Here is a 25,675-nt window from a genome sequence, read left to right as displayed (position 1 = left end):
TTGAGTCAGTTTTGTGAGTCTAATCAGTTACTCTCACAAGACTTGGCTATAAAGAACAAAAAAAAGAAAGAAATGTCAAAGTTTAAATTCATTGAGTCTCTTCTATTATTTCAACAAGAAGCTCTTGAAGTGAAGTGATCAGAAAATTTCCAGGAACGCTTTTCAGGTTAGGTCGTCAGAAAATGTCAGTGTGTTCTTTTCTTTGGAGGAAACAATGTTGCCTTCAAGTGTCTGAATGCTTTTGACATGATCCCTGGTGTGTGTTGAGTGCCTCAGATGAAGAGTGTAATTACACTTCAAAAGGAGACGAAGCTGAGTCTGCAAATGCTGAACAATAGTCTGTGTGACAGCCCAGAGTCATGTATGACAGCTTGTCCTGACACTGAGCACACAGTGAGGATGTGAAGCACTTTCATCAGTAACATCTCCAACTTCTCATGAATTATTAAGACTTTAACAATACTGGATAATTAAATCTCTTCTATATGGCTAAGTGTGCGAGTGTTAAGGAAGAAACTGAAGCAACCCAGGAAATCCTTCCTATTCAGTGTTTTCTCGCAAGAGAAATTGATTTTTTTATTTACATTGTCGCATTTAACCATATTTACTGAGATTTATGTAATACATCAAAACAAAGCAGTGCATAACTGGGAGATGGAAGAAAAACGACCCATTATTTTAAACATTTTCACACAAAAAGCTAAGATAAAGCTAACAAAAAAAGAGTCCAGGGAGGACAGTATTTGAAATGACTTTGCAAAAAATAACAGCACTGGTTTAAAGAAAGTTGCAAGGACTTAGCTGTATATAAGCAGCAATACACTGTAAGTGCTTGTTTAGTACAAATATATACTTTATGGCCCCAACTAATAAGAATAAAAGACATTCAATCTGAAACGTAGTTCTGCACACATTTTTTCCTTTTCAAATCTTTATTTTCAATGTCATTTTTTTTTTCTTTTGAACAAATTTTGCAGCTCTAATTTAGCTCCATATTCTTCATTCAATGATTTGAATTGACAAAACTGGCAGAGACACACCAAATGATTTTTATTTGTAGTGATGAATGCACTTTCACAATGAACATTCTATCCAATGGAATCCAAAACAATGTTGAGGTTAGACTTTACAAACTGAAGAATGTAAAATGGTTCATGGTGGCATCATTACATTTGCGAGGCCTGTACAAGCTTGACCTGCCAGACATGTAGGCTGTGTTAAACAGATGAAACACACACGTGTGTGTTCTCATACATACACTCATCAAAGACCACTTCGGACCCATTTCCCTCCCTCCAAGCAGCTCATCTCCTCCCTAGTCAATTTGACAAATCCATTAGGGACCCATTATAGACTTTATGAAAGCAGCTTCACTATCGTTCTCCCAGTGCTGAGAAGGAGCACCATAAATAAGATTATTGATGATAATGGCGGTCCTCACGGGAGTTTAAATGGTACGTCTATGTGTGTGCGTGCTGGCATGCGTGTGTGTGTAAACACATGTAAACACTTCATCCTGGCTGTCATATTTATTGTTGCGGTTGTGATTGCTCTATTTATGTTAGTAAGGCTTTATATTTGATTTGTTCCAGCCACTATTTAATGCGGTTAGCTTGAAAACAGTCGGACATGTTTTGACGTGACTCCGGAGAACCAATCAGTTATTTGTCGTATGGTTAGCTAATTCATGCCTGGAGCTGTAGCAGCTATGTACTGTAGATGAGCCACTATTCATATCACTTCTCAGGTTTTATAGCACATGTAGAAGACATTTCTGTGGAAGTCAAACACTTAGCCTGCGACACATTACAGCACAAACACAGCAAAAAGAGCCTCCTTCAATGGTTGTGCAACAACTGGGAAACTTTTCAAAGAATACCAATATACAATCCCAAAAATTTATTTTAAAATACCATAATTTTGTGGAAAATGTACTCGTACAATAAATTACTGGTCATAAAGTTGCAACTGGGAAATTAAACCAGTGTTCCTCCACAAGGACAATAATTCACCCACATTAACAGACAAACAGGTTCTGAGCTTATCCATTCACCCGAAGCGTGAAAATCAGCTCTCACTGACGCATGAAGAAAATTGAATCCTCCAGGTTGTACAGAGTCCTCCTCCCCTTTTCAACACCAGACTCAGGTTGAACTATTGCTCACACAGCTCTGTGTGATGTGTTGTGTGATTGGTCTGGAGTTAGTAGCTGAATTTAATGGGGTTATGAGCTCACTCTGCAATGTTGATATTTCGCTTCAACTACTCTGCTTCCACCATCCAGCTTTTGTATCCGTATGCCATATCAATACTTTAGAGGAACGTTGAGGAATTGCGTACATTTGTATGAATCTTCACTACATACCTACAGAGGATGCCAAATGGCTAAAAACTTCTGGATGCAAATTGCATCAACGTTGTCCACGGAGGAAACTTTCTGCAGAAAGGTGTGGGCTTACCTGTAGACACGTTGCAGGTTATTGTTTACATCTGGAAATGTTGTGCATGTGCGCATGACTGGAGGGATTATTCTGCTGCTGTGGTAGAACAATTCTGTTAACTGAATGAAACCTGGAGATGTAGCTTTATACATTTAGTGCAGTGCACCGTTCAGCAAAGGGAACAATAATGCAGAAAAATCGTTAAAGAACACCTAAAATCCACTCATATCCTTCTTTTTTTCTTGTTGTTTGCTATGCAGCACACACTTATTGTCATAGCAACTTATTGACAACAAAGCCACTAATGTATTTTCTACACCAAAAAACACACAAACATTTTCTTCACAAAGATCAGAACGTTCAGTCCATTGCAGTTTAATGTTTTCAGGTTTGATGTTTATTTTGTGATTTTTAATAAATGATCGCTGTGGTAGACACAGTGGTGGTTGATTAGCTAATTTAAACTCCTGATCTGTGTGGATTGCTTTTTTTGTTTGTTTGTTTGTTTACTGAACCACAACACACAGCATTCCATAGCACATCTACATTTTAGGGTTGTCAACATCAAACTAGCCAGACTGACTTACTTCCCTCACTGTCGCTATTTTTTTTTTCTTTTTTTTAATGAAAACTTTTTTCTAGCCTTGTTATCTGGTTGTCATAGTGTTAGAAATTAGTGGCAAACACGGTGTCCCCTTTTTCTTTTCTATGTCACACATACACTTAAGATTTAGTGCGTTATGTTGACAATTTGACAGCTAAAACCTTGATAGTAATTGTAACTTTTCACCTTGATGTGAGTATGGGACAGCCTTTAGATTAGCAGTGTTAGCCTTTAGCCTAATCTAAAGGCTAACTGCTTTAGATTAGTAGTGTCTGCCTATTTGTTATAGGCAGACATATATGTATGTCTCTAAAACCATGGAGCACACCTTCCTAAAATGACCTCTCATAATGATAATGTTTTTAATAAGTGCTGTTGAATTAGTTAAATAGTAGACAGGTACAGATAAATTTGTTTCTCATTATTCTAGAGACAAGAACCACCTGCCGCTGCAGGAAGTGAATGGTAGAAAAGCTGTCACAAAACTCAGCTGAGCTGCTGTTTATTTACAGCGATTAATAGCCTGAAGGTGCTTCTTTCTGCGCCATCACTTAAAGAGGGGTTCTCATCTCGTTAAGGATGAATCCCTCAACAATCTGCCTGGCGGGAAAGCCAGATTCTTGTTTTTTATTTTGGTATTTTCTTTCGCTTTTCACCCTTTCTTGCCCTTCAGCTCTATCAAAGTTCCTGCCTTCCACTGAAATGCCACATACAATTCCAGTTTCTCTAAAATAATGTCAAATGCACAACTCCCCAGGGACTTTCTTACTGCCTTTACTTAGCTTGACAAATAGCTTGAGTCAGATGTTTTGTAACAGTGAGTTAGCAGTGATGGAGCACCAATAAAATGTGGTTATTTTACATTTTCATATTGTAATGATGAGTTTCTCAGACCTGTCTAATAAGAACCACGTGAAACACCTTTTGACCATTGAAAGATTTCAATAACTTTTTTCCATCATCAAATAAATAAGTGACTTTGTATATACCTACGTTTTCTTCATCTAATATTAGGTTATATTAAAATGCCTCAAACCAATATGACAAAGGTGATAGTCTTTGTTCCCAGTAGTCTTGACAGTGAATTTGAAACACAGCCTGTGGTTATTTTTGACAAAGCACATTGTGGTTTTACTTTTTAGTTCTATTTCATTCCCTTTGCTCATTCTTGGTATTCTTTCATCTTCTCTTTGCCCCGCTGCTGAGTTCAGGACCTCTGACATATAATGTATTATCCTGTCGATGGACTCAGCAGTAAATGTTTTGATACCCTGGGCTCCCATTGTGTGTCAGTGCATGAGCTTTATTTTACCCTGAGCAGGTTCAATTGTGGGGGTGCATGTGCGTGTGTGTGAGAATCTGCGGGTGCAAATGGCTGGCCACAAGCATGAGACAAGTGCAGTGTAAACTCATTTGTGTTGCCCACAGCTGGCCACATGGTGTGTAATCAGCACCTGGACCTCTGTGTGGGAGTCATAGATCAGGAAGTCTCACTGCAGGCAACTTTCTTCTTCTGCAGGATGATGCAAGAAGTGCTTTAAGCTGATGTCTTTCTAAGAAGACGAATGCTGGACACAGGCAGTGTTGTGGACCTGTTGGGTTCATCATTGGCGTTCATTTTTTGGACAAGTTTTACCACCTACTAAAAGTCAATTGAATGCAACTCTTCTATATAATGGTTGTGGCTTCTTCTGGTTTTTATTTTTGAGCTATGTAAGAAAAAAAGAAAGTTTTATTTTACATCTGTACTTTATTTGTATGCTATTTTGAGAAAAAAAAGTATTCCGAAGCCACCAATGACTGAATTACAGAACATTATTAGTCCCTATAAAACTAAAATTCTCAGTGTTGTTGACAGTCTGAATAACCATATTTTGTAACAGTAGACTATGAGTTAATAATATAACTGTAAGAACTGAAGGATTGTGTGAAAAGAGTAAAAACCCATGCTGAGTGACAAGCTGCTCCTTGACTTTCCCCCAAATGCATTTGGGTACAAAATAACCAAAACTGAAATGTTAGAAAAAGGGTAGTGTGGTGGAAGCAGGACTTGCGTGTTATTCAAAGTGATGGGCACACTTCTGTTATTGTGCTGAAGTACAAAGAGTGAAGTTAATTTTTCATTTAGCATTTTAGCGTATTTGCTAACTTAGCTTTCCCTAAATTAACTTTTCCAGATTAATTATAAAGCACTAATTTACTTGGATGTTTTATAAACTTTCAGTTGAATAAAATTCCACATCTGGGCTGAAGTTTTGGTTATTGACTGGTAAGAATTATTCAAACTGTCAGATGATTATATTCATATTCGTATTTAGTGTGTGAAGACTTTTCCTTTTCTTTTCTTTACATTCTCCACCTGTGATCCTGGATCGTGAGTTATTGTCTTCCTTGAATATTTATCCATTACCTATCATCAATGAAACAGGTTCTCATTCATTACTTTCAGGCCCTCTCCTTTAAGTTATTCTATACATTTATCTCCAAATTGGTCCTCAGGCCACTCGTTCCACTTCTATTGTTCATTTATTTGTTCCTTGGATAGAGATCAGATTTAGAAATTTATGGAAATAACATTGATATTCAACTGAGTTTTCTTAGACTCAGACTTAGACTTAGACTGACTTTATTATCATTTTGCATGCACAGGGTGTATACAGAACGAAATTTCGTTGCATACGGCTCAGAACAATGTTTGAGGTTCCAATGTTATGAGGTTACTCCAGAATAAAATAAAATACAATATAAAATATAAATGTAAATATAAATATAAAATATAAAGTGCAGGAATGACAGTAAAATATAAGTTATTTAGTTATGTACATGTGCAAGGTATGAAGTGGAGACCAGTTTTTTAAGTGCAGTCCAGTTAAGAGTTCAGCAGTCTGATGGCAAGTGGGAAAAAGCTGTTTCGGAACCTGGTGGACCTGCACCGGATGCTGCGGAACCTCTTTCCAGAGGGCAGCAGGGAGAACAGTCCATGGTGGAGATGTGAGGGATCACTGACGATGTTTCGGCCTCGGGACATGCAGCGCTGGGATGAAATGCCCTGAATGGAGGGAAGGGGGGCCCCGATGATCCTCTCTGCTGTCCGCACCACTCTCCTCACGTTCTTCCAGTCGGAGGCGCTGCAGCCTCCACACCACACAGAGAGGCAGCTGGTCAGAATGCTCTCTATGGTGCTTCTGTAGAACGTCTTGAGGATGGGCGGGGGCAGGTGTGCTCTTCTCATCCTCCACAGGAAATACAAGCGTTTCTGTGCCCTCTTGACCAGAGACGTGGTGTTCACAGTCCAGGTGAGGTCGTTTGTGATGTGCACCCCCAGGAATTTAGTGCTGCTGACCACCTCCACAGCCGAGCTGTTGATGAGCAGTGGAGCGTGGCTGGGCCGGTTCTTCCTGAAGTCGACGATCATCTCCTTCGTCTTGTCAACGTTCAGGATCAGGCTGTTGTCTCTGCACCAGTCCACCAGCTGCTCCACCTCCTCTCTGTAGTCCAGGTCATTGTCGTCTCTGATGAGGCCCACCACCGTTGTGTCGTCCGCGAACTTCACGATGTGATTGGTGGCGAACCTGGGAGCGCAGTCGTGTGTCATCAGAGTGAACAGCAGAGGGCTCAGGACGCAGCCCTGAGGGGAGCCTGTGCTGAGGGTGATGACATCGGAGGTGTGTTGTCCGATCAAGACTGACTGAGGTCTGTTGGTGAGGAAGTCTAGCAGCCAGTTGCGCAGGGGGGTGCTGAAGCCCAGGTGTCCCAGTTTTCCTGCCAGATGCTGTGGGATGATTGTGTTGAACGCTGAGCTAAAGTCCAGGAACAACATCTGCACATGAGTGTTCTTCTCCTCCAGGTGAGCCAGGCTCAGGTGTAGGGCAGAGGAGATAGCGTCCTCAGTGGAGCGGTTTCGGCGGTAGGCAAACTGGAACGGGTCGAATGTGGAGGGGAGTCTGGAGACGATGTGTTCTTTTACCAGCCTTTCAAAGCACTTCATCATGATGGGAGTCAGTGCCACAGGCCGGTAATCGTTGAAAGAGGTGACTTGAGGTTTCTTTGGCACCGGAATGATGGAGGCAGTTTTGAGACAGGCTGGCACTGTGGCTTGGTCCAGTGAGGTGTTAAAAATGTCTGTTAGGACACCAGCCAGTTCATTCGAATGTATTTATATTGTGCCAATTTAAAACAAATGTCATCCCAAGGCACTTTACAAAAAAAAATAAATAAATTCCATCAGACATACTTATACTTGATAAATAAAAAAAAGAAAATTCAAACTGCAACAGACAGATGTTTTGATCTCATCATGATGTTCATATTGCTTCAAAACCAAAATCAGATGAAATGAAAATCAGGTGTGTCTCTGTATTGTTAAAACTGACATTAAATCTCATTTTCATCCATCCATCCATCCAACCAACCAACCCCCCCCCCCACCCCCTCACGTCCCCACCCACCCACACACACACACACCTAGGAGGATTTAGAAAGATCAATTAACCTGACAGTCAAGTTTTGAACTGTGGGAGGAATGTACAGTAATTTAAGGTCCAGGAATCGGAATAGGACAGGGGAACAGAATAGTCAGATGTGCCATTATTCAATGAAATAAGTACAAAAACACTTACAAAACCTGGAAACACAGAACATGAGACAGGGGGAAAATGGAATGTACCAGTGGCGAGTAGTGAGATCAGAAAGTAGATATACAGAAGAGCAAGTGGAGATGATGAAGGAACTACTTAGACAAATGGATGCAGCTGGGAAGGGAGCGAGTGAGGCTTGGTGAGGTAAAAACCTAGCAGCAGGGGAGTGAATGGCTGACCAATTTAAACAAAGGTGTAACTAAAGGGAAACCTAAACAGAAATGATCACAAAATAAATCCAACACCTAAAATAAGAATCTAGACTAGTGAAAGGAATGAACTAGATCATACAAAAGCAAACAAATAAAGAACTCAAATACTTGAAGTAACTGAGGGAATAGACTGGGATGATGAGAAATAAATCAACACAAGAAAACCGACAAAAACAAAGAGGCCAAACAACCAGGGGTATGACAAAGTTGTACTTCCCCCTTTAGTTTTCATCAAAGTACTTTAGAGCCAGTAAATGTTTATGATTCATAACCTAGGCGTATCTACTAATGTTATGATTATACCATTAGAAAATGAAGATTCTAAGGAAGTTTTCTTACTTTGTGCTCTTTCTGCCTTGTGTCTTCATTCTATTTGATGAATTCACAAACAGTTCCAGTATTCAAAGTCTCTGCTTGTCTGCTTTAAGCAGTAGAGAACAGCTGTTCTTTCAGCACACAAACACAAAGTGCACACGCACATACAGCGACACTCAAACACACGCATGTAAACCAAATCCGTCACAGACACACACAGATCCTCCGTTATAGGCGAAGACATCTGCTGTTTGGTGTTCACAAATTATTGATAGCAGTAAACAGAAAGTTGAGGGGAAAACAGGCATTTCTCATGCTGATGAAATTTTCACGAGCTGTCAGCCCATTCAAACCAGCGCTTTGTTACCAAGTGGGACGGCACAGCAACAAAGGGAGCTTTTTCACCACGATTTTCCCATATCGAGGAGAATGGTGCAGTGGGGGCGAGAGGCAGGTTGGGTGACAAGAACAATTTAAAGTCGAAGGGGAGAGGATAATCAGGGTAGAGCTAATGTTTTGTTTTTTTTCCAAAAGCTCTTTTTAGTGGAAAGAAGAGTGGCGTTTTCTAGTAGTGTGTAAAAGGAATTACCCGGTTTCTCAACAGATCAGAATGAAATATTTTTCAGTTTTAGATACTTCTTACAACATAACACCAAACTTTTTAAGAGAGTAACCAGGTTTCCAAATGCATGTTTTGAAGTGCAACAAATGATGGAAATGGCAGATTTCAGTACTGCCTCTATTTCATAAATGTTTCTTTTACACTCACCTGAGGTGCTTTTTGATTTTTCTGGAAAAGTTAATGTGTCAAAGGAGAGATGGAAACACATTTGACGAATAAGTTCTTCTGGAGTAGCGAGCATTTATGTCACGAGTGATCATCTGTTTCCACTGTCGGCATTTGCATTTCTTTCTTTACGTCTCCAGGCAGCATGTAACATCACCAGTACCAGTTTCACAAGACAGAACTACAACCTGTCCAATGTCAACACAATCCTAACCACCTCTCTTTCTGAGATGTGCTCCATGCTAGTCTGTAACCTCTACTTCCTGTTTACAACAGCCATGCACAACATCAACATCTAACCAAATCATGCTTTGCTGGTTGGTTCACTCCAAACCAGTTGATGGAAACACACCAAATTTGCACTTTCTTTTTTTTTCTTTAATTTGACATTTTAAAAATTTACTCAAAATTCGCATGACAATTGGAAGGAAGACATAGCTAGTGTGAAATGAGTCTGCATGCCTGCCAAGTTTGAGACACACCAGTCAGTTGGCTGCCTGACGGTGTGTTGGTCTGCTTTTGCTCCTGACCAGCCAATCCAGAAGCATTATTTATTTTTCTTGGAGGTGATTGGCTGGACCCCAAGAGTGGAGATAAGGAAGACTGATATTAGCTTCTGCAGTAGTGCTTAGACAGTTTCCACCCTGCGTATGAATGGATATTAAGGAACATTCCCTTTAAATAAACTCCCTTTAAATTGACTTTAAAGGGAGTTTATGAAATACTATACTTGTGCATGTAAAAGTGATAAGATTTGATTTAAGGTAATAAGATGAGTTGCGCTTTTGGAATAAGCAACTATTCAACCATTTAAACGGCAGTTAGAAGCTTTTTGAGAGGGAATCGCCATTTTCTCCTATAAATATCTAAATTTTAAGACATCCCTGAAGGAGAAACATTAAAAGCTCGACTCAGACTTTCAGATGAGGCTCATTGCCCGTTGTATTTTATGAACTGAAGCGGTTCATATTTCAATCTGACTTGAAGTTAGTTTTTCACTCAACTCTCTCATCTACAGTTTTTGTCTCACTTCTTGTGCTCATTATTCTTCCTTGGTAGCTGATCCCTCACCAATGATCATATCACTCTTTATGATTACCTGCAAATCTGACAATGTGTATATAAAATTGTTATTCACACTTCTTTGTTTACTGATCTTCAGACTAACATATTTGTTCATGGGTGGTGTGAATAATTGCACATCCTTTTTACTGTAAGCCCTTATAAAACTCATGAAGAAAATATCAGAACACAAAGGTTTAACGTGTTATGTTTCTAAATATATCTCAAAATCAACCAACAATAAATAAAAAACATCTATTAAGGGACTGTTTACCTCTCTGAGATTTACTCATGCTATTCTTGGGCTTTTTATTGACTTGTGCAGCTTTGTTATATCCCTACTGTGCTGTGGAGAAAAGCAGCAACCTTAAGTGTTCTTTAGTGCTGTCCCTGTTGTGGTTGGACTATTTCTGAGGCAACACAGCGTTTATGGTGTGATATGGCAGGAACACATCCTTTTTTCTATAGGAGCAATCACTTATGTGATTTCAATGAGTGCTGTTGTTTGTAGACTGGTAACTGATCGAAAATATTTTAAGTTTTAGTACTTTTTTGATGAAATGTCAGAAATGTAGTAAAGCAAGAAATTAATGTACCACCTATGTTGTTATACTTTAGTAAATTTTACTGTTTTTATATGCTCAATAGATCTATTTGACTATTTTCTGGGTATTCAACTGACTCTTTTTCATAACAATGAAAAGAGGAAGTGTTGCAGAACATTACTTTTTGCGGTGGTTGTCGGGAAGAAATTTAACTGCATAATGAGTAGAGTTTTGATAAAATCTTCCTCACATGGTGATATGGATACAATGTCTGGATTTCCTGCTACAGAAGGTTGAAAAAATGAAAGAAAGAAATAAAGAAGCATTTAATGGGTCATGAGTTACCCATGGTGGATGCAGATTGAGGTCAGAGTAGTCCTTGGTGAGAAGAATCGGCTAATCCTAATTGGAACACATGTAGCATATGCAAATCTCACTAAAAGGCTCAATTGGGATGTGAGGGAAACCCTGCAGTGCTCACATGAAAGCTTTCAGCACAAATGAGATGTTTCATTTCAGATCTGAAGTACCTTTCTACCTCACAAAATGAGGCAAAGGTCAGTCCAAAGTGACCTTGTTTAAAGAGCCTTTAGTTCATTGTGATCAAGTTCCAAAAATCAATAAAACAAGTCAAAGAGAAGCAGCTAATCTAGAAAAAAACAACTCTGGAAAATTCCAGAAAGTTTTGCCTAAATTCTCTTTACTAATTAAAGAAAAACTTGACTCCTTTTCACAAGCTTGTAACAAGGAGGCTGTGGTTGAATGACATTCTTTTTAAAGGCAATATGTTTATTTAATATGTGATTTGAAGCCTCTCTTTCCGTCCTTTATCTCTCTCATAATCCGGGGTCCAGTCAAGGGGGGAAGCAGCCTTAGTGTACAGCCCAGAGTTCCAGCTCCACCAGGGGTATCCCAAGGCATTCCCAGGCCAGCAGAGAATCATCGTCCTTCCAGCATGTCCTGATCTTCTGGGTCTGCCCCTGGTGGGACGAGCCCTGAACGCCTCACCAGGGAGGCGTCCATGCTAACCAGGCACCCGAGCCACCTCAACTGGCTCCTCTTGAAGTGGAGAAGCTCTTCTGAGTCCCTCCAAGATGACTGAGCTTCTCATCCTGCCTCTAAGGGGGAAGCCAGACACCCTTCAGAGAAAACTCATTTCGAAAACTGCCTGAATCCGTGATCTTGTTCCCACATCTCATGACCACAGATGAGGTTAGGAACGTAGATCGACCCATCAGTAAATTAGGAGCTCCTCCTTCCAGCTCTGTCTCCAACACAGCAGACCTATACAGGGGTCACATCACTGCCAGTGCTGGACCGGTCCCAACCTGTTTATAAGTCACAGGTGCAACTGTGGTGCTTCTGCCTCAGAGCAACAAAGTTTACACTTTCACGCACAGATGGCATGTTTCTAATATCACCATGTGCAAGTTAGTTTTTGGGCTGATTTAACTTTAAACAGTGATGGAAAAGAGATTAATGTCTTTCTATTCAATGTATGCAAACCTCTGGTTTCAAGTGAAGACTTGCAGAACGTTTGTATGACCTGCAGTATCTGTAGCTGTTCCAAGGTAAATACCATGGTAACCAGTTTGAAACCTCTGCCAGGACAGAAATTGGGCGTGTTTGGGTTGCATGAAAAATTGATGGCAATGATTTTTAAAGGTGAGAGACAAACAAAGACTAAAGCTGTGAAGTATTAAAGCTAAAGGACACCTGTTTCCTCTTGAAAAATGATCACCTCTTCGTAGCTCATAGGCATCTCAAAGCATCCTGTCTTTGTTTAGCTGCAATATGTGAGCAACGTTGGTGATTAAATATATTATTGGCTATAGGGAAAAGCTGCTGAAAAACAGGCAAATGAACTAATATTACTAATTCTATTATATTTCACAGACTCTTTTTTTTTATCTTACACAATAAGCTATTCACACTGTTGCTCATTAAATAATCATCTTTATAGATGGTAATGCATCTGTAAGTATCCTGAAATCAGCAGAGCGGATGTAGGTGGATGGGTGGTGGTGGGGGGGGGGGATCATCTGAAAATATCTTGATCCCTACTGTGGTGAACAGGGGAGAGGAAATAGCTGAGACTAAAAACCAAAGTACTTTATCAGTCTGTCTGCTTTGCTGCCCTCACCTCACCTGTGGTCATGATCTAAGATGACTTAAAGAACCAGACTGCACTCTTAAGGAATTGAAATGAACCTCATCTGTGGGTTGGCTGGACTGTAGAGATGAGATGATTAGTTTGCACTTCTGAGGCGTGCTCAAAGTAGACCTACCGAGTTTCTGCATGGAAAGGAGTCGGTTGAGACGGTTCCAACATCTGGGACAGACCTAGCATACATGCTGGTAGGATATGAATTCAAAATGTCAGAAGGTCGGCCTGATTAATGCCAGAACCTCCTCAACTTCAGCCTGGCACCGGGTGTTTCTCATGAAAGTAATGTCATTTCCTGACATCTGTGTAACTGAAATTTGATTGATTTATAACGCCTTGCATTGTCATGAAAATCCTGATACATATTTATTACACCTTTGCAAAGATTTTGACCTTCATTTCCCTGCTCCCAGGCCCTTTTTCCCTCCACACTGTTCCATTCCACTCTGTCTCTTATTGACACTGGGATTCCACGGGTTTGTGGCTTTTTAATAATTCAGCCTGTAGAATGGATTTTGGTTTTCATTTGCAGCAGGAAAACCTTGCTCCACTGAACAATGTTCTAGCGCCTAGGCCCCTGAAGTGTCTTCAGAGGCAGAAATAAGAGGGGGAAAAAAAAATCCCCTTAGATGGAAGCTGGGAGTCTAAAAAATTGAGAAGAAAAATGATAGGAGAGAAAGGAGCAGTGATTTTGTTTCTGCTTGCATGTCCAGGACAAACACCTTATATTCTTTGACAAACACCTGATATTCACTGTAGAGGAGGTTATCTTTGTATACCTGAAGCAGTGAAGGAACACAGGCCTTTTTAGCACCTTGACAGATCTGTGGGCCATTTTTGCTCCATTTCCTCTCTTTCTTTCTGTGTTTTGGCGTTTCTTTTTTTTCAGTTTTCATGACACATTTTCATGCAGTGACATATTAGTATCCATCAGTTTTGAAGGGCAGGGCGATCACAGAGGCCTGTGTGTCATACATTATGGCACAGAACTCATTTCCTGCCCGAGTTTAACAATGTCTGTGTCCTCTGAGAGGTGAGACTATATGAGGGACACATCATGAGGCCCTGCATCTTCGGATATTGTGAACGTGTGTATGTGGAGGCTGGAAAGAGAGAAGACAAAATAAGGCCAAAGGATTCTGATGTCCTCTAAAATGACACCCAAAGTCACTCTAGCATCAGAAGGTTCGATGAAAAACAAACTGGGCTGCTTTCAGCATGAACAGCTGACACACATCAAGCTCAGGAACATAATTCTACAGAATGTCTGTGAATATTAGCTACTGATTAAAAATGTGCTTCAAAAGATCAGCTCCACATAGTGATCAAAAGACGCATCCATTCAAGTAACATCTGTACTTCATTGCTTTCATGAAGTCGGATTGATGTTTACATGTTTTATATGATCTTTCTTACACAATAAGACATTTAAACAGCAATGACTGGTCCAGTAAAGCAAGCTGTGTCATTGTTTTGGGCAGATGTGTTAGGATAAGAGGAGTGATAATCTGAGATGAGCGAGGGGTCAGAGATGAAGGAAAGGGCTGATCTACTTCAGACCTCAGAACCACAGCTCTCCCAGTCAAAGAAGTATTGTCAGTCACAACCTCATTGACAGGAGTCTATGGTCTTTCAGACCATGTAGACGGGTGATCCTGGTGGTCCCAGGTGGGTGGAGGAGGTTTGGCTGGAGGGCAAAATGTGATGGTAAGGACTGGTTTTACTTTGGAGACATGGAACATGGGATGGAATGGAGACAGAGACGGACAGCTGTGGACTGATGACAGATTCAATGATAGGGACAGATGTGGTGTGGGGGAGGTCCTTGGAGCCTTTCTAGTTATGGAAAGAAACTCTTATATCTATATTTAAGTACCTAAAACTAGTAATATTCAGCTATGGGCTGTCAGGGCCAACAGGGCCTTCTCTGCTAGCCCTAGAAAATTGAAAAGGAAATGTAATGGAATGTATGTTAAGTAAATATTTTTGTCAACTCTTTAAGGCTAATGAAAGGCTTAGAGAAATTTAATATCTTCTGATTTTATTTCAGTTAGCTAAACTGGTAACAGCTTTATGTGCCTTTTGCTCTACTGCTAATTTGTAACAACTATTTTGTGACATCACCTTCATGTTCCAGGAAGTCAGAGTTCCTGGTATGTTTATGTCAGTGTTAAAATAGTACATTTATGATTACCAGAGGATCTACAGCTACATTGACTGCCAGCATTGAAGGATTCAGTCTCACCAGCAGGAGTTTATATAGAAATCCTCAACACCCAGCTTTTATTTTGATAGCCCAATATGCTAACACATATTTAGTTATGAGTTGGCATAACTAACACATAACTTGCTAATAGTTAGCTTACTAACTAAATATTTAGTATTTTCTACTTCTGATCGTGGCTTAAACAGTGCTCACTGGAATATTTAGTAGTTTGGACATTCAGTAGTTTGGACATTGCTATGTGTATTTTATAACTCTACAACATTTATAAAGCTCTCTCAGGCATACTCACAGCTTTCTAGTCTCTAACGAAAGCATCTCCACAGCATGATGCCCATCTGCGTGTTTTATTGAATTAAACTATTCAGTTTTTTTAAATGGTTGAAACTTTGGCTGAAGATTTAGATGTTGACCATAGTTCTACAAAACAGTGTATTCAATGTCAGGAAGCTGGAAATGCAATTCATTTTGTACATAAGAGGATGAGAGGATTTTCAAAGCAATACCTTTCAATTTTGCTGCATACAGTTGAGCACAGTAGCATGATTAGTTACTCTTGACAGTTTTCCAGATGGACTGCAGATACACAGCCAGTCAGTTTTAGCTTGATCCACTTTTTAGAATTAGAATTATGCTTGAATAGGTGTGTGTGTGGGGGGGGAGGAGAGGATGGATATGTGTGTGTTCTTTCAAAGCAAATGTAAACCTTAGTTTTGAAAAACCTAAATATTCAAAGGAACTCCCAGTTTTTTGTTGTTGTTTTTTATTAGGCTATAAATATTGTAGGATGAAGATAAAAGTCCTGATATTGCGCAGGATGCAATCGATGTAAAGCAAACCTGTGATTCCTCCTCTGACTCATCTTTCTAACAAAGCACTGCTTAGGTGACCCTCAGGCAGATTTAATCTACCTGCCAAAGTTCTGTTTAAGAACATCAGCTTTAATAACCTTTCCTTCATCGATCATGCCCTGAATTTAACAGCAGAATGTTTGATGGGGCAATGTGACGGGGCAAACATGAGCTTAGAACTGATTTATGATGTCAAAGGAATTTGAAGGTTTAAGTAAAGAGCAGCTTTACTTAACTACTTAGTGGGTGTCTGGCACCAATTCAGCAAACAGGTGGTGGCAAACTTGAGTAAAGCAGGTCATAATCCTTTGCAACATATCTGTTCAAAAAGCAACAGCCCTCTTTCACAACATTTAAGAATGAACCTTAGTAACTGTTGTTGTTATATAGGAAACCAGTCTTAGTGTGCATAAATTTGCCATGTTACCCCACAGTACTATTTTGGCAATAATTGGTCAGTGTTGTGTCAGTTTATCCTTAACAAAATCTAATTCACCATCTAAATATTTCGAGTGGCTCCTACTACTTGAAGCACTTCATGTTTATGTACATAAATGGTTGAAAATACAATATCATATCATAACATAATGTAGCATATTGCAATCCCAACACTCTTGGACCCGACTACACATCCGAATGGACTTCTCTTCAGAAGATGCAGTCGATGCTCCATAAAAAGCCGTTGATATTTTTTGTGCTTCCTATTTTTTTAGCTTCTTTCGTGTTGTTATAATCTTGTGACAATACTGTCGGCTCCCATTGCTGTATAACTTCAAATTGTTTTGTAGACAGAGGCATTCATTATTACTTCCGTAAATAGCAGAAGTAATAGTGGAAGTCAATATTCTTCTGCGCATGCGGCTCCGTTGGCTCACGGAAAAAATCACACAGAAGTCTGATTGGATTTTAATCAGTCACATTTTGGCAAAAAAATCTGAATTGAACATCAAGACCTGCGTGAACGTAGGCTTTGATGCATTGGAATTGGCTTCCTTTTTTTAAAAAGGTTTTATTGGCTCTAGTGGCCTTTATTTGATAGTTACTTGACAGGAAAGGGGGTAATGAGAGAAGGGGGAAGACATGCGGCAAAGGTCGCCAGGCCGGGAATCGAACCTGCGACAGCCGCAACGAGGACTAAGGCCTCCTTATGTGGGTTGTGCTTAACCCCTGCGCCACCACAGCACATCCCAGCTTCCTTCTCTTTAAGCTTCTCCTCTTTCAGACACTTTGCCTTCAGCTGCTGCTGCTAGTCTGGAGGAGCTGAGTGGGAAAAGTAGAGGGGAGGGATGTACTGTGGTGCGGAAGCTTGACTTGAGACTGAATCTCCAAGGTGGAGCTTCGTGTAAATAGGCGGTGCTTTGTGAGAGCAAGCGTTCACACACCTCAGTTGCCATAGGAGATTCAAGGATTCCATTAGCATGCATGAAAGAATCAAAGCAACACTCCAGGTATGTTTTGGAAAAGGAAACTTTTTTGAAGGGATGGATGGATTGACATAAGTGCCACACCAAACATCTCCATTCACAACACTCTTCTTTGTGTCAGCCCAGCTGGATAAAATCAGCCTCTTCCTGCAGTTCTCCACCACCCTCATTCACCTGCTCTCTCATCTATCTCGTCTCTCTTTGATACAACACTGTTGGGCTCCTTGCCAACAGTTAGATCTCAGTGGGCCCCATCCATATGGCCGACTTGTTCAGCAGTCATTACTGGCCCATTTAACACATCTAATTGTTCGACGTTTGACATCTTGTCAGAGCAATTAGTTTAGATTACTCCTGCATGAGACACTGTGATGTTGATATTGTCACACGTTTGTTGCCATACATAATGCCAGCGTTGTGTACAGTAAAAGTGTGAGTATAAGGACTACTGTGATCAATGCGGAGGAGCCTGCACTGGGCACAGCAGCTCGTTCTGAGCAGAAGAAAGCTCTGTGAAAGTTGCTAAATATGATCTTGTGAGGATTGTTGAATTTCTGAGTAAGACAGCATAACTCTTACTCTGACTGTGACACAACCTCTGAGTTGATCTTTGCCATTCAAGACGATACCTGTGATACCATTAAATGTGCCGCAGAGTGTCAGAAGCACTCCAGATGCCTCCAAGTAGCAGCTCTTCACTCTGTTCATGACAGGTCTATTTTTGACAGTAGCAACACTGAGCACAGACGCTTGGCAGACAGTCAGGCTTTCAGTCTGTGGAGGGAATGTCAATTCTTTTAAACAACAGCCAGAGCACAGATCCTATCCAATCATATCACATCACAACATTAGCAAATAACCAACAACATTAGGTCAGAGGGCTGTCAGTACTGATGGCAAAAGGTTTATAAAGTGAAGAACACAAAGTGTCCTTGGACACCAAAGGCACTTTTGTATATGTATGTACTATATTGCCAAAAATCTTCTTAATCTTTTGCATTTGCTATAATGCTAGCCCACCCTGTTTAGTTCACTCTAAATGAACTCTAATTTGTTTGTCTAGAAAATCCGGTTTGTTTGTCGAGGTGTAAATTGGTAATCAAACTCTGGTCTGCCTACACACCTGCAGTATGTCTGTTTGGTTCAAGTGAACTCTGTTGCTGTTCAAATGCTTATGTGAATGCCAAGCAGATTGGAGACCTCTCCAGAAGCAGGAAGTGGACCACAGTGCATAGCATTCTGGGTAAATACAACAAAAACAGCCTAGCTCTTTATGGCTCGTGGTCTTTTGCTAAAGACAACAGAAAAATCCTACAACCACTAAAATCTGATGCTTCTCCACTTTCATTTTCATTTTCTGAAGAAGGAAATTGAACTCGGTGTCTTCTTCAGAGATTTTTATGTTGTTTCCCTCAGTGGTTCTTGGTGCAGCGCCACCACAGGTGAGGAGGAAAACATGTGTGAAAGCGAAGTGCGCCAACTAAAAATGTTGCAATTTTCGTTCCCAATCAAACTGACTATCAGATGTGACTAGACTGAGGTGTGAAAACACCCTAAAATTCTCTTAGAGTAATAACACATAATCTAACAAATCTATTCATTTTTGAAATTTGTCCGAATTTATATGTTTGATTCATTGTTGGCACTTCTTTCATATGCTTCTTTTATCTGAAAGGGAACATATAAATAACAACAAACTATAAAAATTTAATTATCACTTTTTTTGCAGTCCTACACATTGTATAATCCTGCCTGTGCTAGGCAGTTTCAGTTTGGTGAGTGCATAAGTGAGCACGATATTTTCACAACATATGGAAATCCATGCATCAGACTTCCTGTAGGTTGATGGAATGTAGCTCCCGGTTATATCAAATCATGTGTACAACAGAGACATGGTAATGCACGATTCCTCTGTGCATGTGTGACATACTACATGGTACATTTCCTCCCTGGAGAGAACAGAGTCAACAGAGGGGATGGCTACCTTCTGGCATCTGTCACCCTGAACTGTGTTTAATTCCATCCACTCTCCCAGCTTTCCATTTACCTCATGTCTTTTCCTGTCTGCTTAACCTCCCCCCTCATATGCTTCTTTCCCATCCGTCTATTCTTCTCCATGACTCTATTTCTCTTACTTCAGGCACAATTCTTTCCCCTTTCCTCATTTCCACTGTAGCAAAACATTGTTCTCCCTTTCATATTTGTACACTTTTTCCTTTTTTATACATCTGCAATCTGCTGTATTCCCCTCCTGATATCTTACAGCTACAATATGTTCTTGTGTCTTTTGGAGTTACCAGGTCAGGCGTAGAGACTAATCTGAATTTCATTCACAGCATCACTGGGGAGTTTATATTCAAAAGAGGAGAGGGGGAAGAGGCTGTCTCTTTTATTTAACAGTGTTTCTATCCTTAAGTGACCTTTCATTTTTCAGTTGTCTGACCCTTGTATATGTTTCCTGATTGTTTGGTCTGGTATCAAACCCTTGTACTATGGTAAATATGACAAGGAAGCACAGTATCAGAAGGTCTATGGAAGGTCCAAAAAGATTTTGTTTTGATGAGTAAGTGATTTGTTGATATTTTTGCTTGTAATGCATGGAGTGACTGCTGAATTATAATGAAGACCGAGGCCAGAATGCATGACTGAGACAAGACCAGGACCTTTAAGGGTTGAGACTAAAACCGAGGGAGGGAAAGACAAAGCCAAGACCGGACTCCTAACCCTAAATAGCCATCTTTGTGAACCTCACTTACATATAGCTAATCTTCTTCATTCTTCCTTTCTAAGTGACAATAAAAGTTTGATGTAGTCGTTACCATCTCTGGAAGCAAATCGTTGTGGAATTTACAGCATGTTGTTTTATAAATATATTCTTTATGATTCATGAAGCCGATTTGTATTATTTCTTAGTGTGTTTTCACACCTGATAGTCCGGTAGACTCAGTTTGATTGGGGACCAGAATTACAACATTTGCTACATTTTCAGAACTGTAGTTCGCATTCACACTGCACTGTGTCAAATGACCCAAACTAACTGGAAAAACTTGTTCCCCCCGTCGCCTGTGGGGTCGCTGCACCAAACCGAGTTTCTAGAAATATTTGACTGAATATAAGCACTAAAAAACCCCTGACTTTTAGCTTTCTGACTCCCTAAAGACGTTTCATTAGAAAGATCCGCCCAGCCCTTTTTAATTCCCTCTGAGTGTTAGTTTACTGCTGAGGTTTTTGTAATCAGCCCGGGAGCTCTTAAAGTATGAGTTGTTGTGTAAAGGGCATACTGAGCTCATGTTGCATCGCTGTCAAAGACCCACACCCTGAGGAGCATGTCTGTCCTTGCACAAACACTGGAAGAGAGACTGTGACTACCACTGCAGGTCATAAAACAGTCATGTCAAAAAAAAAAATCTCCTTTTTCACGACAAGATTGTTAAGGGTATGCATGAGAGCACAGTGTTGACCTCCAAGTGCAGTGTCAGTTGTTCTTAAAATGGTCCAGATGGGACGTTTTGACAAGCCTTTTAGTAGAGTGCCAAGGTGTTGCTCTTGTTCAAGGCCACATCTGCAGGTAGACCCAGTTTAAATGCATCAGAGAAAAAAACTAAACTGTAAAGCAGTTTGAGTCTATCTGAAATTAAGGAGATTTGGCTTATAAATGTTAGTTAGGTGGTGTTTGCATCTTTACAATTTAATTTTGCTTTTTGTCACATACAGTTGAGGCTAAAATTATTAGCCTACTCGCCATGTTCTCCCCATATGAAATCTAATTTTAATTATTATTATTATTTTTTTAATACCTAAGTACTGTTGAACCGATCAATGATTTTCTCCTCTCCTGACGAATCCCAGTCCATTTGGCCAACCTTTCAAGGTCCTCCAGATTTGATGGTCTTCTCACATGAACATGGTGTTCAGTGTATACCACAGGTTTTCAATGAGATTCAAGTCGGGGCTTTGTGCAGGCCAGTCAATACCGTTCACCTTGGCTTTCTGCAGGTAGCTCTTGAGCAGGATCGATGGGTGTTTTGGGTCATTGTCATGTTAGGAGACAAAGTGACGATCCGTAGAGAAGGTCATGCAGGTTTTGGTTGAAGTCAGGGGCAAGCTGAAGATTTTAATGTTTTCTTTCAGAATCTTCACATATCCTTCTTTTGTCAACCTTGACCAGATTCCCAGTTCCAGACACACTGAAGCATCCCCACAACATGATACTCCCACCACTAAGTTAAGCTGTGGGGACAGTGTGCTTTAGGTTACACACCTCTCTCTTCTATCTCCAAACTCTAGAGCTCTACTTTGTTCTCAACTGACCAAAGAACATGGCTCCAGTATGCATAACCTTTCTCCAGATTGTCCTTAGCACACTTCACCTTCAGTACTTCTGGTTTGAAGGCGTCTCTTCTGTAGAAGTGTAGTTTTTCTACACTTCTACAGAAGTTCATTTCTATGCAGGGCTCTACTGACTGTCTTATTTGACAGTACACTTCCTGACTTGGTTCTGTCATTAACCAGAGTTTGGTTGTTGTTCTAGGCTTTGTGGACTCATCTCTCACTAGTTTTTCCAGTCTTTGAAATCTTTGGCTTCCTACCTCTGCCAGACTTGTTCTGTATTGTGGAACTCTCTTTGAGTTTTTTGATGATACTTCTCACTCCACTTCTTGACACTTAAACACTGTGATAACTTTGTATATTCTGCTCCTGCTTTGTGAGCATCAACAATTCTTTTTCTTGAGTTTAAGCTGTATGTTTTTGTTTTTGGTATGATTCTTTCTCAAATGCTTAATGAGGATTTTACATTGTGTGTAAAGTGTAGGACAACCCTTAGTTTTACAAAGTGAAAGTGGTTTGTGCTTTGGCTATAGAGAAAGGTCAGTTCTCAAGGGGACTAATAATTTTGACCCTGGTAGTTTTTGTTTTTGAGATAGAACTTTGTTGTTCAAAAAAGAAATGAATGTATGCATTCATTATGTGTGTGACACCGCTCTCTGGGCACACTACTGCTGAAACACCTAAAATTCAGTCTCTTGTGTACTTCCAGAAAAAAAGAGCAGGAACAAGAACAATGTACATTTCAGTTTCTAAAGTAATTAAGCTGTTTATTTATTGCAAACTTCTAAATGAACATGATGGGAACCAGTCACTCCCTCATTCTCATACACCCACTCACTGCCTTACTTTTGTGTAATAAGACCTAATAGGATATGAAAGCTTGGAACACACAGTAATGAACTCACACTAAACGCGCCTACACCACTAGCCCCCCCCCCGCATATCGCCCAGAACCTGTGTGACCTTCTCTATGATTATGTGTCGTGATGGATGTGGTCAGGTACCGCTATTTAATCATACTGATAGTCATGATGGAGAATTTACTATGTGGAAGTGGCAGCATGGCAGTGACATATGTTCAAACACACACAGAGACATACACATCCAAACGCCTGCTCTGTGCTGCAGCAGGAAGGAGAAATCGGGCCGTCTTGGTTCTAGTTTGGACCAGATAACAGGAAATCCTAAAGTGCATAAACAAAAACAAAAGAATGCATTACACATGTATGCAAGGTAAATGTAAGGTTTTAACTGTACTATGTTGTGTAAATTAAAAGACAATAAATGTTGGGGGCGTGCCGTGGTGGCGTAGGGGATAGCACTACCCATGTTTGGAGGCCTTGAGTCCTCGACGCGGTTGTCGCAGGTTCGACTCCCGGACCCGACGATATTTGCCGCATGTCTTCCCCTCTCTCCTTCCCCCTTTCCTGTCAGCCTACTTTCATATAAGGGACACTAGAGCCCACAAAAGACCCCCTTGAGGGGTAAAACAAAAAAAAGACAATAAATGTTGCTGCAACTGAAATGTATAAGAGGTTTCACTTTGGGTTAGGTTTTATTTTGGCCTCTCAAAAGCCTTTACTACATCTCAAATGACAGCTGAAAGAAAAATATGTAATTTATATTAACCATCTCAATCTGTCAACACAAAATGAATTTCAACATCTGTTGAAAGCAGTTCATCTGCCCAGGGCCTTTGGAAGACAAAGAGGTCCATAGCGTCATACGTAGCAATAAGCACACTTACAATTCTGATTAGGAATCAGAGTACATGGCAGATCAAACTAAAAATGCATCATGTAAAAGCCCCAATCAGAATATTCTGAATGAAAGGGCTGGTTTATGTAAACTGCCTTGTGTCAATGTGACATACTTCTATCTTCAATGGGTAGATGCTATGTTGGAGAAGCAAGCCTGTCTGTGGTCTCTCCTTCTGTACTGCAGGAAGACCAATAGCATGTGTTGCTTAGCCTGCAGTTTAATTATGGAGTGCAGTAACATCTCAACTATTATCAGACCCTGGCATGGGTCCATTCTGTATGCCCAGTAGAGACAGAACCAACACATTACTGTGTTTGTTTGTTTCTATTATTCAGCACACACAGAGGTACAATGTCTTTTGTGTGCTTTTAGGGAAATTTAGGGAATTTCTACAACTCTGCGAATGTCGGCGCTTCTATTGAGAATAAAGCAGGTGCATAGAAACATACATTATGATTGGATTAAGTAACTTTATGCCCACATAAAGTATTCATTTGGATTAATTAACCCAAATGTATTTCAATCTAATCAAGGAATAGTGTGCATGTAGCACTAACCTCTCCTGGAATATTACATGCTAGTGTGTCATGTTTGTTGTTGCACTAGCATGACTGCACGTTAGGCGTTTGTGTTGAACCCTGCTGGACCAGTTAGAGTCTAATGTAGTGTTTCCCAACCCTGGTCCTCAAGGCACACTGCCCTGCATGTCTTAGGTATTTCCTTGCTTCAGTTCATCTGATTTCAATTGATGACTGATTAACAGGCGTTTGTTGAACTGCAATCAGTTGAATCAGGCACATTAAAGCAGGGAAACCTCTAAAACATGTAGGACAGTGTGCCTTGAGGACCAGGGTTGGGAAACACTGGTCTAACGCATGATGGAAACACTCCTGAATATGCGAGACTATAGAGTACCAAACCGCACCGACCCAGGTTGGGGCTGTGTTTTCCCCTGTGGCTGACATGTTAGCATTTGTAAGGAAAAGTCGAGATATAACAAAGTTTTTTAAACCCAAAATTCTGTCATTTTTAAATGTCAAGCCACTATGCTCAACAGCTGCTTTTAGATTAGAAAGCCTTAACCTTGACTGCAGCCATACAAATGTAGAACACATGCAGGGGAACCAAGCAGATGGAAAATCCTGACCCTGCTTGTTTTCACAGAAAACCTTACATCCGTAAGACGGGCTTTTATTACGCATCAATCAGCGCCGAGCTGTGCCTCCAGGAATGCTTATGGAGCTTCTGAAATGAGACCTCAGCATCGAACTGCAGAGGTAATCACCACTGTATCGTTCAGGTCACTGCACTGCTTACAGGGATGAGGAAGTGGAGGGAGGAGAATGTAATGTGTAAGAAATGAGCAGGGGCAAGATGGGAGGGAAAGAAAATGGGGAGGACAGCTTGGTTACTTTTAATGCCGCTAGTAGCACCTGTGTCTTAATGCTTTGTTGTTTTCTCTTGTCCAACCACCTTAAATGGTTTATTGGGCAATGCTAAGTCTGTGCAGGTGTATTTAATTGGCCTTTTCTTGTAGGTTGAAAAATAAGAAATATTTAAATACAAGGTATATCAACTGCTCTATATTCAATGTTCTCAAAAGGTAATTGGGCTATGTAAATCCACAAAATGTGTGGCAACCTAGCCTAGCTTACAGAAATTCCACATGCTACCAACTCACAGTAGTGACCAGAACTGGGATTCAGTGTCTTGTTAGGATTTAATTGGAAATCGTGTTTGAGACCCTTGACTGCAAGGACAACCTGTTATGAACTAATAGGCAGAGATCTGGGTCTGTAGGACATGAACTTTCTATTTCTGTTTTAATGGCAATGAAATTTCCCTGAGTCATGTCTGAATGCCTTGCAACAGAACATCATGGCAGTCCTGTGTGGTCAGATGATAAAACAGTTTCTGAAGTTACAATGTTTGGTTATTTGTTGACACTGGTTTAATTTGTTTTCCATTTATTTGTCAAAAACTGTTAAAATGACAGACTTTCCTATATGTTAAAGAAATGTATCAATTAAGAATTACCTGTAATTTCAGGGAATACCAGTAGTACATACCACTTAACTATAAGCCACTGTTTTGATTTCATCAGCTCCTTGTTGTAATGTACTGCTGCAGTAATCTTGGAGTCCCAGGAGGGTTTGAATGGACCTCGGGTGGGTTTTTGAGCTTGTGCGTGGTCCCAGAAGGTTCAGACTGACCAGACATATGCTTTTATGGCTTTTTATTTTACCTTTGGGATTTCAGGAACTAACGGGAGACCCCTATTGGTTCCCTGTCATCTGATCATAACGTCTGCCTCAC

At 40.4% G+C, this 25,675-nt stretch overlaps 1 protein-coding gene across 3 annotated transcripts in view; it reads left to right on the top strand.

The window, feature by feature from the left end:
* The window catches only part of naaladl2 (N-acetylated alpha-linked acidic dipeptidase like 2), a 421,085-nt gene that overhangs the window by 55,067 nt on the left and 340,343 nt on the right, over positions 1–25,675 (top strand). The window lies entirely within an intron of this gene.

The sequence above is a fragment of the Xiphophorus hellerii genome, chromosome 9 (assembly GCF_003331165.1).
Source record: "Xiphophorus hellerii strain 12219 chromosome 9, Xiphophorus_hellerii-4.1, whole genome shotgun sequence".
Lineage (NCBI taxonomy): Eukaryota > Metazoa > Chordata > Actinopteri > Cyprinodontiformes > Poeciliidae > Xiphophorus > Xiphophorus hellerii.
This window is presented reverse-complemented; position numbering and strand designations above follow the sequence as displayed.